General features: G+C 40.4%; 1 protein-coding gene across 1 annotated transcript in view; it reads left to right on the top strand.

Moving 5' to 3' along the window:
* The first annotated feature begins 471 nt into the window (after positions 1-471).
* Positions 472-16,993, top strand: part of PHYHIPL (phytanoyl-CoA 2-hydroxylase interacting protein like) — a 60,070-nt gene continuing 43,548 nt past the window's right edge. The window contains exon 1 of the mRNA XM_064464782.1: positions 472-548. The gene's annotated coding sequence lies outside the window, so the exon portion shown is untranslated. The remainder of the gene's footprint in view (positions 549-16,993) is intronic.

Raw genomic sequence — 16,993 nt, 5'->3', positions numbered from 1 at the left:
TGCCAAAGGGCCCCACAAAGGCAGCCAGATCACCTCCCTGCAATGCAAATATGATGACAGTGGTGGCAGGGGAAGCCTGGTTGTGCAGCCATCTCCTCCCCTCCCCTGCTCACCAGGGGAGAGCAGTTCTGGTACCAGTTCTGCTACCAGGAGAGTATATCTACTGAGAAGGATGTCACCAGGAGCACTGACTGCAAAGGGATTTGGGGAGATGTGCTGCCTTCAGGGCTCAAAGCTCACACCCGAGTGACTTTAGGATAGGACTAGTAGTGTCCCAGGCCCCTTACTGACCCTTCACTTTGGGTGTCTTTGGTGTATGGCTAGTGGCCAGAGTGGGCAGGACCGTTCTCCTCATGAGGCCCCAACACAACTTTTGACAAAACCTCTCTTCTCTGTGCCGGAATGAGGGGACTGGTGGGAGCTGGGGGAGGAGCACCGGGAGGGCAGTGTGGAGCCCTCTGGGAAGGGAAGGGCCCACTTTCCCATCTCCAGTGTGAGCGAGGGTGGCTCTTCACGCAAGGATCACAGCTGGTCAGGCTGTGCACAAGGTATGACAGACCTGGGGCAGAGGGAGGCTGGAAAGAGGGAGGAAGGGAACTGGAAAAGAGCTGAGCAACAGGAGAGGAAGGTGACAAAGAGAGCAGAGAAACCAGGACTGAGGGGCTGGGAAGAAAGTGACCCACTGCCTGCAGGGAAAAAGAGATTCAATGTGAAGCTCAGATATGTGGCAAGTAGGGAATAGTGATGCTGTGAGGAGCAGGAGGAGAATTTATTGTAGAATTAATGGCTTGATGCAATCTTGAGTATGCAAAGACTGAGGGATTTGAGCAGGAATACCCACGTTATACAGGCAAATCTGTTATGCATTTTTCTTAAAATTTTTACTCTGCTGACATTAAGGATTTTTGTCTGGTTCCCACATGTCTCCAGAGTTTAACAATATAAAATTGTATTCTTCTACGTTGCTGCTTTCCTAAGACATGAAGTTGGAAAACTGTCTAAAAAGAACTTTCAATACCAAAAGTTTCCCTTCCTGAAATCAGCAAGTAGGGGATTCACTGCATCTCAATCCATCAGGTTTCCCATTTGTTCAAAAGGTTATGGCTGCCTAATGAGATGAATACATTTTTTAATCTCTTTATTTTTGGAGAAGAGGAGTACATAGTTCAGGAATAAGAGGAGGGGAGTGCATGATTCGGGACTAAGATGTAAGAGACAGTGTGTTCTTCTGAAGGGGTGGTTAGCCCTACTCTTTAGCATGTGATTTAGCAAGCTCAAATATGATTTGTTCTCTTGGATCCCAGATGCCCAAGAATAAAGGTTTTCTTGTTTGTTTGTTGCTTGTTTTCTGAGTGGAGTTTTATTTATTTATATATCTGCAGAATGATCTATTCTACTGGTGGGATGTCAGACTATTTATTTTGGCACCTTGTTTGAGAAATAGGTGCTTTTACTGTGCAGCTGAAGTGTTTTTGCCCTTAGGATTGTAAAACCCACCTGAGTAGTGGTTCACTGCAAAACAGAGTGAGTAGTACTTGGCTTTATAAATTTCTCAACTCTTTCCACATTCCGTGTCAAATTCATGTATATAACCTTCCATTTTCATGAACCTCACATGGGTCAGCATGCTTGGATTTACCAATTTTTTTTTTCTTCTTAATTTAAAATCTTATTGGAAAGCTAGTTATGTAAGGTATTAAGTTCCAGATGTCCTTGTTTTGATATAAGATTGTTTATTTCTTGATTAAGAAAACTTGTCTAAAATAACATTGTGTATGTCATGGCAGAGTACTTTCTATACACAATATTATTTTACAGTATTTCCCTATTGACATTTCTCCTAAGACTTGTTTGATACTTGGAAGGCATGCTGGAGACAGCTGGCCAGTACAGCCACGGCTTAAGCCTTATCCTGTCATTATCAAGTGCACAAAACATAGACCACCGTATACAGGATTGGATCTCTACCCATGGAGTGGCTACAAGCCAGACTTAACTCACTAGGTAGTACCTGCACAAAAAGAGAAATCAGAGCTGGGAACAGCAGGTATAGTGATGCATCTCAGCAATCTCTGAGCAATGTGTGAGTCTGTGCATTCAGGCTGATGGGGCTCTCCCATGTCCTTGGGAGAGAACAAGTAGTGCAACTTCTTTGCTGTTCAGCCAGACTGGTGATGGCTGCATGAGGATTTTCTTTCACCTCTTTGGTAAATACAAATGAGGCAGCTTAAAATACAGCCTTAGTCTCCAGCTGGAAGAGAAATGGTGACTTTGCTGGGTGGTCAGTCTCTCCACTCCTCCGTCCTGTCTAGGGCTGGCCTTTCCCTGTGAGCTCTTCACTCCTTTCAGGCAGTGGGGCTGACTGCACAGTGGCAGTAAAAAATTATACTCTCCCCTCCCATGGTCTGCCTTGGCCACCTGCTGCTAAAATCAGTCTGCTGATATCTCACTTTCTGGAGCAACATTTCAGGATCTTCATTTTCATTGAGAAGGTGCAATTCTGTGTTTTGGTTTATGATGTGAGGGAATGTTGCAGTTCGATATTTCTTTAGAAATATAAATTTCAAGCTTTTAGGCTTAAGGGATAGGGTGGAGAAAGTATCTTCCCTTTTTATGCTTATGACAATAACTGAATGTAAATAGCTACATTAATGAGGCCTATTGGAAGCATTTTATTAGGGAATGTGCAAGTCATTAACTTTTCAGTAAGAAAGTGTAAATGGCCCTCCTCATATTTGCATGTGAAACTATAAAGCTTAATTTCCGATGCATATAAGAGCATTTTTGTCCATCATAGTAGCACTTCAATAAGTCCTTTTACTTTGAAATAGTGCTGTCATTTAGCACTGTCATTTTTTCCTCCGCTGCCTTATATTCCCAAATTCTTTCATAAAAGACAGCATATGATTTTGTGAATGTAGAAATAAAAACATGGGTGGTGTTCTGTGGGCAGAATCTTCATTTTGGGAGATGGTTTGGAGAGTAGTTAACCACCGTTACTACTGAATGGAAAATTCTCCCTCCTTGAGTCGCCAGCTAATTTTACTAGTGGCTTGATAGGACATTTTGTTGCATTTGTTTTAGAATTTCTCAGTGTTAAAAAGCATGCTTACTCTGTGGTTCATGTGTATGCTAGCAGCAAGATACTAGTGGACAATGTAGAAAGAAATAAAAAGTAGGAATTGATTAACTTAGGGTTTCATAATTATTTTCTATCACCTTACTAAATCTAGTGTGTTCATTTTCAATGAAATGGACTAAAAGATCAAGCCAAGTATTATATTTTTTGAGTTTGCTCCAGTTCTGTGTTGCTGTCCGTGTCTGTAAATCAACCTTTTTGAAGCTTCACGGACAAAATTTCTTTAAAATCTCAGTGGTTTTGGCTCTTCAAAATGGTGAACTTTCAGTTGATGTCATGATAGATTTTTGTTATAGAGAACTTTCTTCTAAGGGAACGTAAATGGCATAAAGCATAGAGCCCTGAACTCTGAGAATTATTCAAAATGCGTAGCTGTGTAGGGATGACTCTCAGAGAAGCAGCAGAGGTGGACTGAGGCACAGAAAGAAGGCTCTTTGAAGAAGGTGGAGAAAGAAGGGTAGGCACACTCCTCACAGAGAGAAATGTCATGGCAAAATGAAAACAGATGACGACTAGAAGACAGACCCCTAACACCAGATAATTTTTTTCCTAATAGAAGAACGTAGTGAACCTTTGTGTAAGGGTTGTAAGAGATCCACAGGAGGAAACCTCACAGCAAGAAATAGTTGTAGAAACATGCCCCACTGAGGTCTACTGCAATTTTTATCTACAATATTTTCTTTGTTGTTTAACTGCAATAGTTATGAAATGTATAAAATTCATGTGAAACAGAAACAATTTCCTTATCCCTAAAACAATAATTTTATCATCTTTCTTATTTCAAACAGCAACAAAAAGAAATGTTGGAAATAAGTTAAGTGCTTCCCTTTTATAGATGCACATATATATAGCACACAGAAACCAAGTCTTACAGTAACAAAAATGGTCACATGCACTTGACAACAGCAGGCCTGTGTGTTTTTTCTTAAGGCTTGAGGCAGCTGAGAAAAAGTGCCATGTTGAGCATTACACCGTTCTTCTCTGGATAATTCAATGTGTGAATTATTTCACTATTATTTCACTGTTGCCCTGTACACTAGATTTCAGGAAAGCAATTCTACGTATACAGTATTTAAGCACCCACGAAGGCCTGCTGACATTTGCTGGGATTACACATAAAATCCTGCTGCAGATGCAGAGAATACTCAGCTTCTTCTTCCAAAAGGCTAGTCATGTCTTCACATATGATGGGATATTTATTGAGTACAATGTTAACAGCTACCATATTGCTGTACTCCCACATTGACGCAAATGTTGGCAAAAGCTACTGTGCCAGCTGCCCACTTACACACTCTAGTGGCACCTTTGCTATTCCTCAAATCCACAAATTGCCATTCTCATCCAATTAATGCTCAAACACTGGTGGGTTTTTTCTGCCTCACATATTAGCAGATCTCTGTCAGAAAACAAAAGATGAAGATGGACACGCAGGAGCCTGTCAAACCAGACCAAACCCAGCAAAGTTGAGACCTTTCCAATGCCAGAAAATACCCTGGAGTGGTTTGTGGGAATATTATGAAAGAGGAGCAAGGATTAGTGCAGAGAGTGAGGAGATTATACCTTAATTAAAATGAGCACTTGTATACAGTATATATGGCAGACAACCATTCTTAGGGCTGTAATGGAGCAGAAGTCTTCCTGCAGTTACACAGGTCCTACATCTCACCCTACCCAAGGAGTGGGCTCCTGCCATAGCTGCCAGTGGACACATTGTGCAGGTCAGTATAGAAACACACAACCACAGAAGACTCCCCACAGCACGGTGCTTCTCTGTAACAAGATAAAGTAACTTCCATAATCAGCATTTGTATCTAAACTGCACACATGGGTTTTGCCCTCATGCTCATAGACTGTGCACCTTTAGCCTCTGATGCTGTGTTTACTACTGAGCCAAAGCATAGGAGCTGCATTCCTGTCTTGGATGTACAGAAGTGGAGGTGATGATCATTTCTGGTAACTTTTCACCTTCAGAAGTAATTGTCTCAGATCTAAGATAGTGTCTGCCTGCTGACCTCCAAAATATGCTGCAAGGGCAGATTCAGGTCTTGAATTTGTGTCCCTTTTTATTTTTAATTATGTTTATATGATCTTCTAATGGAGTTATATTTCTCATGTTTAAAAAAGAAAAAATCAGTTTCATTTGGTACATGCCATTTCTGTGGTTGTGTAATCATTCTTCTCTGTCCATGAAGCTTTATTTTGATTATCAGGAGGGATTTTATGCTCTGTAGACTTGCGATGAACAAGAAGCATGTAAGATCATACTGTGGTGGTGGTGATCATCAAAATGTGAGGCAAAACCCTGCAACTTTTGATTTACATCCTTTCAGAACTTGATAGCCACTTCAATATTTGGAAATAGAAATACAGAATATCAAAATATATCTAAATGACATGCCAATATCTTTCCAAAATACCAGCAGTTCTGCTCTTCTCTGGAGTTTGTGTACTAAGTCAAAAGGGGTCCTTTTGGAGTGTCACTGTTTCGATGCTTTCAAAACTCCTGATGTTATAACCTATTGCTATCCAATATTTTATTATTCTCAGCAGGACATGTACTGGAGAGGTGACACATGAGTAGGCCATAATTAATCCTTTCAGCAGTTCTGGTTGCATATTTGCGGCTGAGTGGAACTATTTACTCTTAAGTAGAAACCCTGAGGGTCTCTACATTGCAGTGGTGTTTGCCAGTATTCCCCTCTGACTTAGTCTGTGTTTTGGTGTAATGTTATTTTAGGGACACGTTTGCTAGTTTAGAAGCAGATTCTAGAAATAGACATCCACATGTACATCTCTTAAAGCAGCAGGGCTTCTGCTGCTCAGACCCTCTAATCACTTCATTCCTTTTTTCAGGGCTGCTGCACATAAAGCATTCCTCCAGATTATTGCCAAATCATTTTGTATTTTCAGGGCATATTATGTTTAAACTTCTTGAGATAGTGTTGTAACAGGTATAAACTAATTATTCTAATCAACTTTGAAATACAGTGCTGTCAAGTTCCAGATGTCATTTTGGAATGTCTTCCTGTGAAAATCTTTCTGTGCTGTTCCACTGAGGGTAATTGGGCTGGATCCTTCTGCTTCAACCCATGCGTCGAAGTCAGCGAACTTCCTTCTTGCCATCACTCTGGGAAGAAAGAAATAATCTCTGTTTTGGGGGACATCATAAGAGATATTTTATCCTTACACTCTTCCTGACCCTCTATTCTTTATTTGGCAAATATATAAGTGTTTACATATAAATACAAAAAAGTATTTATATTGCATATGTTATGTTATTGGGTGAATGAATTAAAAAGGCATTTCAGCATAAGAGGGTTGAGAGGGGAAGGGTGAAAACCATGACTTCAGTGCAGAAGGAAAAGCAAAAGGTTTGCAGAAGCAGAGAAAAACTGTTACTTCAGAGTTCCAATAGGCAGTATTTGTGACTTTTAAAATAATAATGTCTGCTGGGGCACGTACAGAGGAGCACTAAGAAAGCTCAGCTATTTGGTGACTGCCAAATGATACTGCTCTGCAGCCACTGCCTCCAACACAAATAGCTCAGCTACATTTAAGTATCCTTACTGGAGGCAATCAATCACATATGGAACAGAGCAGTTATAAATAAGGTCTGCTGTTCATATACATTCAGTTATTTTTGCAACTAAGCTATATTTGTGTCCAAAAGAAATATTTGGATAACTGAGTATCTCCCTCCAAGAAGGAGTGGGGAAAAAAGAGTGCAAATTTTCAACATAGGTCAAGAAAAAAATGAAATTCAGAATTCGGTGCCTGGATGCAAATCATCTTCAGAACCAAAGCATTGCCACCCTGTGCAACCTTTCGAAAGACATTGGCGCCTTAGACTTAAGTCCAGTGTCACAGTGAATGAAGAGATCCAGACAGCCAACTTCCTGATTATAATGGAAAACAACAGAGCAAGTGAAAGGAGGAGGAGCACTCTAAGAATATTATAATTATTGCAGAGATAGTTTAAAGAAAATTGTTAATAGAAAAGATATCTTTGAGCAGAAAGTTAGCTTCATGAAATCCCCCAGGTCTCTGTTTCTCGGTGTGACGATAGCAAAATGTTTTAAAAACATTGATATTTCTTTTTTTTATCAGTCTGCCCCACAAAGAACACTTGTTTTAGACATTTCAGTCGCTGGGTTACCAGCTTTCCAGAAATGTCTTAAGGAGTCTGTCTAAAGTGTGATGAACTTGGTTGCATATAGAGCACCAGCGAGACAGACAAAGAGATTCACTTGCTGGGCATAGGACAACAAAGCAGGAGAGTTGCAGCGCTGGTGTGCACAGCAACAGCACTGAGCAACAGAGCCAGAGAGCTCAGTAGGGCTAACATCCTCAGCCGCTGCAGTAACACATCTGCTCGCGCTTAGTAATTCAGTAATAAACGCGTGGAAGTCTCATTGTCTTAATTGACTGAATCTAGTCAGATGATCAATACGTCATTACTGTTTTTCATCTATGAAGCAAGAACATGCAGTATATCTTCCCCTAGTTTTGGTGGGTTTTTTCCTCCTTACTTTCCCTCTTTTTGGACATTCTCTCTATCTTACCTCTGAGGTATCTACCCTACCTCTGAATACCTCTGAAATATCAGAGCTATGCTACAGGGCTTAAGAGAAGGCAGGTGCAAGTACAGTGTTTGGATTTCTTCTGCCTGTGATATTTAATTGTAAATGAAGCCAATGTTAGGATCTGTAACCTTTTTTTCCTTGACTTTTGCCTTATGCTTACTGCCAAGGAAATGCACATCAACAAATTTTTTGCATTTTAAGGAAAAAATGCAAATGGAAAATAATTTTCAAGCGTTTGATAAAATATGCATGTTTAGGCTGTGTTTTCCATTTAAGAGGCTGATAAAGTCCAGCATGAAAAAACATCTTAGTGTGGACTAATTTCAGAATTATAGCTTTTTGAGTAGAAGAAAAAAACAGATACGAGCCCTTTTGTTTATAACTAACATAGCGACAGGGCAGAGGTGCTTCTTTCTTTAAGAATCCAGTCTTTACCAATGCATTATTCCAAATCCTTCACTGAATAATTTGCATAATGATTTCAGTTTCTGTGAGTCTCATCACCAGCAAATTCATTCATTAGAATGTATATGAAGGACAAACATAGACGGAACTGAACACAGATGAACTGAATTCATAAAAAATTTTGAGCAAATGCTGGTGGATTTTTTCCAGTATTTTCTCAGCTCTCTTAAGAACAAATTCAAATCTCATCTAAAAGCAGTTAAAAACCCTCATCACTTACTGAGTTTTGTAAATCTGTGAGCTTTCTACGCCTCATGCACAGAAGTAAACACAGTACACCTATTCTACTGATTCTGACCTTTTTTCTGTATGAAACTTGTTGAGGTATTCTCACGTTACTATAAACAGCCTCCACCCATGAACATCATTAATCTCTCCGGTATGTTCAGGTCTTGCGTGTGTTGGCTTTTTCCTATTTTATCTGAGCACAATGTTCTTAAAGCCTGGACTATGACACGTGATATGGCAAATGAAGATAAAGAAAAGAACAGAGCAGACAGTAATAAATATGAATTAAATGGGCAAAAGGGCCTCTCCGCAGTTTCCATCCATTCTGCTACTCTTGCTTCTTTTCCCTTCTCTTTATCTTTTGTTTTACATTCCCCTCTCTCTGCCACCAAGATTTCAAACATTTGAAGTCATTCCCTGTCCTTCTCTACTACGAGCATGGGTTATCGGGAACAAGCAATAATGAATGAATGCACTCTTCCTTAGGAGCAACAAGCAGTATGCTTGTGCTGGCACAGCACATAGGGAGACTGGATGGAGTAGCACCACACGGTTTCATAAATCAGCATGCAAAAAACGTCAGACATCGTGTGTCACCATGTGGTAGCTAGCGAGGAAGAACAACTTGTTTTCCTCCAACCTGAGCCTACCTCAGGTACAAACCATTTGTAATCTCCAGGCTCCAGTTTTGGGAGCTTTTTGTTCAGTTATATTTTGGTTTTACTTAGGATTAAAACTTACTTGCTTAGTTACCCCCTATTTCACTCCCTGAACATCTGGTTAGCTAAATACCAGGTAGTGGATTATCACACAGGATTCTGTGGTGAGGTGAAACTCTTGTGTATATTTAAAAGAGGGTGATTTTTATTTCTGTTGGCTTTTTACTAGCTTTGGACACTCAGAAAAGATTTTCAAGATGGCAATACCTGTTGAGCTCCAGATCCCCTGCTGTTTTTCCATTCAAATTCTGCTCTTTACATGTTTTCTTTCTCAGTCCTTACGTAAGGAGATTACGTAAGAGAAGACTGTAATATCCAAAATCATTTACCATATTAAACAGCAACGACCATCAATGGATCTGTATAAGCTGCCTGGAGCAGAAAGCAGACACATGGCTATACATTTGGAAATGGGTTGTTTACAGTACTCATCAATGCTTGCTGCCAATCATGGGCAGATGTCATTATGCAGCTCTGAAAATAGAATCAAACTTGACCTGGACACGTGTCATCTCTGGAAATGGCAAGTTAAATTTGCCCCTTGTTGTTCTTCCTTTTTCTTTTTTCCCCCAGAAACCACTGTTAAGCAAAGAGAGCGAGCAGGAGAAAGCACTTTGGGGAGAAGAAGGGCCAAGAGGATTTGATAGCACCTCTGCTGTGTGCACATTTCTTTGGCTGTCCCAGCCACTGCGCTGTGCCCTGGGAAGGGAAGAAACAGTATCAAAATGCAGAGGGGCTCCTGGGCCTCTGTCTTGCCTGCCTTCCCAAACTGTGTAAACTCGGCATCGAGAGCTGGCATCACAGCTCTGACAGCACTCCTGCAATCACTGTTGTGTGGAAGGGGACAAGCTGCCATGGTCTCATATTCATACATTTTCCCAAATCTGGCTTTCTCTGCTTAGCTCCCATGAGAGGATAAAGAGTACAGAGAGTGGCTTCCTTTCATCTTCCTTCCCAGCCTCACACAGGGCTTGAGGAACACTGCCTCCTCCTTTCCTTTGAGACGTGATGGTGAGCACAGGCTGTTACAGTACACCACATACAGCACCTTGGCATCAGTAAGCGGTCAGCTGCTCTCATGCTCCTGTTCGCTTGCTGGCGTGTGACAGAGGGCACGAGAGTAAGGAAAGCAATGCAGTACTTCTGAAATGAGGCATAGCAAGCATTGTGTGCCTGCAGCTCCAGCCCAGCCTGTCAGTGTTTGTCTGCTCTTTAGTTAGCAGGTAGAACATCACAAGTGACTTGCATTTAGTTGCTCCCCTGTGCAAACCCCTCTGATCTCCAGTAGGCCTGGAAGACATAATTTAAGGCTGTAAGAAATGTGTTGCTTAGCCTTTTTGGAAGTGCACCGCTAGCGTTCATGTGGTGATGTTATCTTTGAAATACAAGAGTGCTTTGTAAAGGCTACCAATACTGCTAAAAGTAATGTCAGGAAAAAATAATTTTTAAGATATGTCTCTGTCAGAATGACATTCTGTTTGTCAGAAATAGCCAAGAGTCCTCCCACACAGAAAAGGAATGGATATTCTGCTATTTGCTTCTCCTCTGTTACAGTTTCTGGAAGGGTGCCTGCAGAGGGGCTTTCTATCTGTTTGTCTACTTTCCCAAAGCAAGGAGGACACCACAGGAATAATCTTTTAGTGACAAAAATGTTGGACCGAATCAAAGTTTATTATGAGCTATATAGCAGAACACACTGCTGTGCCTTATCTGTGCAGGGAGTGATCTCTATTTAACAGCAGTTGCAGCAACAGAAATGTTTCTGACTGTAGGTTTTGTTTTTATGTTTTCCTGAGCACTCTCCTCCTCCCTTTTGGTTATTCTTGAAGTTGTGACATGAGATCAGGGAAGCTTAAGAGCTTAAGTGACTTCTTAGTGTACCATCATTTCAAGACGAATAAGCGTTCATGAAGACAGCCTGCAGGAAGGGAATTGATGTACTATTTGAATGCCCTGACTTTATAATTCATACAAAACTCTCTCGGCAGGAGTGTGCCCAGTGCTGAAAACTTTGCCTTAGGGTTCAGATGGATCAAGCAGTAATAAGACTCCATGGCTAGTTGAGGGGGAGTAAGAGGAGAAAACAATTTAAAAGCGATGAAAGAAGATACCCATGATCATTGTTGTAGCAAAGCCTTTGCTCCCACAGCCTGTGGAACCACCACATAATAGATTGGAGAACTGACCCGCCTCTCAGTTGTCTGCCTTGCAGCTGCACGTGGGATTGCAACCTCAGTTTGGGAACACGTGGCTGAAGGAGAGGCAGCTGGCGGCTCTGCTCAGCTGTGTTTCGAGATGAGCAATTTTCTGTTGAGGTCAGTGAGAGTTTGAGAGTATGAGGAGTTCAGATCACCATCCCTAGAGAGGGTGGAGAAATCCGAAATGAGGGATAAGACCATACGTTTTCTCTAATACTTGTTGCATGAGCAATTTCAATCTGAATATATTTGTCCATAATGTGTTTTTCCCAGCAAGATATGGGAAGGAGGTTTTACTCCAAGATGAATTCACAGTTTGCATAAAGCTTGCATAATATTTCCATTTAGACAGTGCTGTCAGGCAGTTGTTTTAAAGAGTGCTGAAAACCCCAAACCAGGAGTAGTATAATCCCACTGCTTGTTCCTATATCTGTATTGACACTCCTGTCACCTCCCAGGCATTTGCCTTCTGCAACCAAACAGCCACACATTGGGAGTGAGCACCTTTGTCCAAACTGTCTGCTATTTAATAATGCTTGCTGATAACAACTGTTCTCATGAGTTCTAGGTGGCACGGTTTCAAATACTGAAGGACTGTGCACCAAAATAAAACCAAGACCCAGATTGCTTGGTATTCCCCACATTAGTCATCATGTTCACTGCATTTTTTTTTTTTAGATTTTTTTTTAATTAATTAAGAATGTAGTTCTGAACTACCTGGTGAGAGGAGTGGGGGGACCAACCATTGCTTTCACAGCTGGGCTTCCCAATGTGTGTCTCACTTCTCAGTAAGCATCCCTATCCCTCCTAAGCATGTGAGAAGCCCCAAAAACATCCTGGAGCACCTTTCTGTGTTTTCTCCCTGAATTATTTGCTGTCATGTGTTTATTGGACATCACTGCTCCTGTGCTGGAAGCAGGAAGGTGTGCTTGCAATTCAGGTAGAGGCCAGTCTACGTGCATTTTTGGTGTTTGTGATAGCCCTGTTATTAACTCCTGAGGACATAAGACTTAGTGGTCAAGCTATAGATAGCCTATGGGTCTGATAGCTGCTAATCTCATTAACCCCTGGACTTAGCTTGATTTATACCCCATTTGCTTCCACTAGTTCATAGTGATATGTTACTCAGCTTCAAGGAAGGACAAAACCACAGCACAGATGCTAAAAAAGCAGTCATAGAGATTTTTGCTCAGGCCTCGGACTCTCTGCAGAGAATGGAGGATTTGGATGTAATTTAGTGCCACTGGCACTCATTTCTATTGCACTATTAGGCAAATGTGAAGTCCTTGGTCAGTGTTAAAGAATTTCAATTTTCCATCTCTCCTTAGGCTCACTCTGTGCTGTATCTGCCTCTTCTGAATAATTTTGCTTGAACAAATTTTATGAATGTAAACACACATGTAGTAATAAGTTTCTAGAGTTTTTACTATGAATGAACACTTGGCTCTGCTCCAGAAATACATACAGGTTCCAGTACTGCCTTAATACCACAGCTAATTCACTCCTGGCAGGAGCTGTTTAGTGGTACACAGAAATTAAGAGGGTTTTGTGCTCAGTTTTTGTATGACGTTAGCTATTTCACTGTAGATGTGCGTATAATTAGGCTGGTGCAACCTCTAAATTAATCTGACGGAGCTACAGCTATAAAACGTTTAAAAGGTTAGTGACTGCTCAAATAATTTAAGGAAATAAACTGTAGCAGTATAGCTATTGCCCATGCAAAATAGTAGGACTAATCTAGATGACTAGCATTTAAAGTACAGAACTCTGAATACACCATTACTTTTGTTGCTTTGCTGGATCTGCTATTGTAAATTTTTTCTGTCACTTATATGCAAAAATTCATATTTCCACAGCATGACAAGGAATATGTCATGAGGCTGATAAAACCCATGAAGACAGATTTCTTGTCTAGTAGCAGCTACTGTAAATAGTTATGCTAAGGACAAGACACCAGAAAATTTAATTTCACTAAAATAAAACCAACTGCTTCAACATAGAAAGCAATTTATTGCTTCTTTGCTGCTCTCTACCTCTTTTCCCCTCCCCACCCCAGAAATGGCTAGGCGGATGCCACGTGGTCAATCCTAAAAAAGCATTGTCAGTGGCTAAACTGAATTTATGTGGAGATATATTAATCAGAAGCTGGTGTTGAAACAGATGGGAGTAGATGAGGTTAGACTAAAAATGCACAAAAATAAGAACAGAGAAGATTAAGAAGAAAAATACTGGTATTAAAAGGAAAACATACAGAAATAACTCTAGTAAATTTGGCAATAAAAAGCTCAAGTAAGATATCAGAGTAACACTTAGTATGGAAGAAAAAGAGGAAATGAGAGAAAAAGAGTTTACAGATGATGGGCTTTTGATGCGAGTTCAGCGGGTCACAGATAAGCAGTGATTAGACAAGTCCGAAAACAGACCCGCGTTCCATCACACAGGAGCCACTGTCAGACCTCTGTCATTAGGCAACAGCTGTGCCGGGATAAATGACTACTTGTTCTGCTTTGCAGCCAGCACTGTCCCTGTGAGCATGTAGTGTAGATTAAGCGCCCTGAACTTTGGACAAGGAGGTGAGGGGCTGGTTTTAGCCTAGGAGAGAGAGTTTTACCATATTTGTTTGCTGGTCTCATTTCTCAGTCCAAATTATATTGCAGATTATCAGAGACAGCTGTTGCAAACACGTTTAAGAATAATTTAGGGGGCATTCACAAAGCCTTAGGATGGTTTCTTCCCCCAGCTTCCTGGAGAATCAAGAGAAGGCATTTCCTCTGGGGCAACTTGGAGCGTCTACAATGAGCTCCCATTGAGACACTCTGCTGAGGATTTCACCGCTCCCCACTGGCTGCAGAAAGATCCTAAGGCAAATAAGCTCCTTAGGCTAAAGGTGGTCTTTGAAACTATGCTCTGCAGCCTGATTCCAGAACCAAGAGGAGCGAATCAGTCAGTAAGAGATTTTGGAGTCAGTTCTATGATTTTCAAGGGTTACAGAATGCCACAATTCCTCCACTGACTTTAAGCACTCCGGGGTACTGCATATGTACAACAACGGGAAATCTGTAAGGATTGCTGTAATATCAATAAATAACATACTGCAGGGCTGCAATATATTCAGAATACAAGTAGCGGTGATAGAACATCCTTCACAGCAGAACACGGTTTAATTAAAATGCTTACGGATGTTATTAACAAAACCATGCTATAAACTAATGGTCACTTTATTGTCTGTTCGTGTGCTGTCTCTATCTAATCTGCCTGTATATGGGTGCTAAGTGGGCATATGTTCCTACCAGAGCAAAAATATGTAAAGCATAGCTCTTAATTGCTGTTTCTAATGTATTTCCTTGTGAAATTCTAATTGTGGATCACATATTTAAATAATCATAGATATGAAAGACAGCATAAGGCTTTGTAATAAGTTACTATGAGTCAAATGAGTGAAATTTAAGACTAGTCTCACTACGCATCCAGGCTCTGAGCCAAGGAGAGGGAATGTCTGGGTGTTCATCCTCTCTTTCATTTAACATAATTTTCCTTCTGTTTCCTTAGCAGTTAATTAGCTGTGCTCATGGTAGCAGTGGGGGAGAGGACAATGGTATCTCTCCTGTCTTGCCATGTCACCCCAGTCATAGTAGATCCCGATGGTACAAAAGCTGGCAGGCAGCAACATTAATCTAGAATGACCATCTTCTGTGCTTAGACAAAAAGCTTAAAGGTCTACAGTTATAAGAAAACTGGATTAGTAGATGACATTGAGGAACTAGCTACTTAGACTTTCTTTATTAACTTTATATATTACTGAACTGTACCTCCTTCTTGGCTGTCTTTGAAGAGTTTTGATGTCATCCAATGAAAGGATGTAGTACTATGAGGAAAATCTAATTAACAGGCTCAGTCAAGAGAGTTTAAGAAAAGCCTTTGTGGAATGGGGAAGGGCGGTAGGAAAGACTCAAGAAGATACTGTAATGGAAAGCCAGCAGAAATGTATCTTGTTCCAATGAAAATGGGAAACACTGAAGAGAGAAGGGGTCACTGTGGGCTACTTAAGCCAGTAAAAGTAAAATACAAACTGCACTGGAAACAGAAAACTGGAGGGCCACCAAAACAGGCTTTTACATTCCAAATTTAGTGCACATGAGAAAAACAGGGACAGCATGAGGACACACTGAAACGTTTGCCAAGAGGTTAAAGATAATATGAAAAGGCTGAGTTATAAGTCCTGAAGGCACAATAACACAAAACTACTTGATGAAGAAAATATTAATTGTAATTAATTTGTAATAAGGAGATACGAGACTGGTTCTTTTTCCCACTAAAACTAATCGGAGTTTTGCCATGAAGTTTATTGGGAAGGGGATTAAACTTTGAATAATGGCTTGGTTAAGAAATCATTGATGTAAGTGTGAACTGCTGGGAAATAGTAACTAAGAAATACATAATGAAATATCATCGCTTGAACAAATACGTCTGAGGTGTCCCTTTAGGTATTTATAGAACTGATGGAACAGGAACAACGAGTTGCTAAAAAAACCCACAGAGAATTGAGGAAGTATCAGGAGACTAATGAAGTGTTAACATGTCACAAGTCTTTAAAAATTGAATTAAGGGTAACTATGGAAACTATTGTCTTATGGGCATGGCTCCAGATTGAAATAAATACTATAAATATTAAAGCAGAAGGGGAAAAATGTATTCATATGGAGGTGAATAGTATAATGAGACCGAGATATGACACAGGTGTACTACAGTAAACTAAGCCAGCCAAATTAGAATGTTTATCCCTCCACTTCTTTTTAAGATGAAGCCAGAAGATTAGTAGAGTACAGAATACCATCAAGACTTTACAAAGGCTTTTGTGAGTTACTGAAAGGCAAAGAGAATTACCAAAACAAGTCAGCTTGGGCTAACAACCACTTAAAGGTATCACAGGCTGGCCACTGAACTGTAGACAGAAAGTAAATCTGAATAGCAGTCATCATTGACAAGGATAAGTGGCTGGTAGTATCCTTTAAAGGTCAAGATATGGTCCAATATCTGGAGGATAAAGTACTAATTAAATGTGAAAATGATACTAAAATAGGAAGAATGATTAACAGCACAGAGGAGAGAGGAAATACAGAAGGTTCTAGTTGCTCTCTAAGGATGCTATGGATCTAATAAAGTGGGGCTAAGCTTAAAAGAAAAGCAAATTAATAAATGATAATGCTAAGCATTAAGAGCACTTTGTGCCCATTAGGCAACAAATAAATTTCATGAAGTTACAAACACATTATTTTTGTCTATGAAAGAATTTGTCTGTCTTAAATGCTTGTTCAGGCTTTATAAAGCTGATCAGAAAACTGAAATTCAGAAAACAGCAGCATAAATAGCATTAATAAAACTATAATTTTCTTCATCTCTTTCTGTTTGTCTGACAGGAGCATTTCCTTTTAATTGTTTACATTGCTCAGAGTAGGTTGGGAGTTGTACACCCAGATGATATAGTTGGAGGGCTCCATACTCTGAAGTGTTCATTATGAATGAGGATGGCGTGGTGGTGGTGGTGGGTGGTAAGGAACAAAGGCTTAGATACCAGGGCATTTGCTTGACTGTACTGGGTCAGACCAAAGACCTACCAAGCCCAGTAGAGTCTCTTTAGCAGTGGCTGAAAATTGATGTTTA

This window comes from Phalacrocorax carbo, chromosome 13 (genome assembly GCF_963921805.1).
Source record: "Phalacrocorax carbo chromosome 13, bPhaCar2.1, whole genome shotgun sequence".
NCBI classification, from domain to species: Eukaryota; Metazoa; Chordata; class Aves; order Suliformes; family Phalacrocoracidae; genus Phalacrocorax; species Phalacrocorax carbo.
The sequence above is the reverse complement of the archived record's forward strand: the minus strand, read 5'-3'. Positions and strand labels throughout refer to the sequence as shown.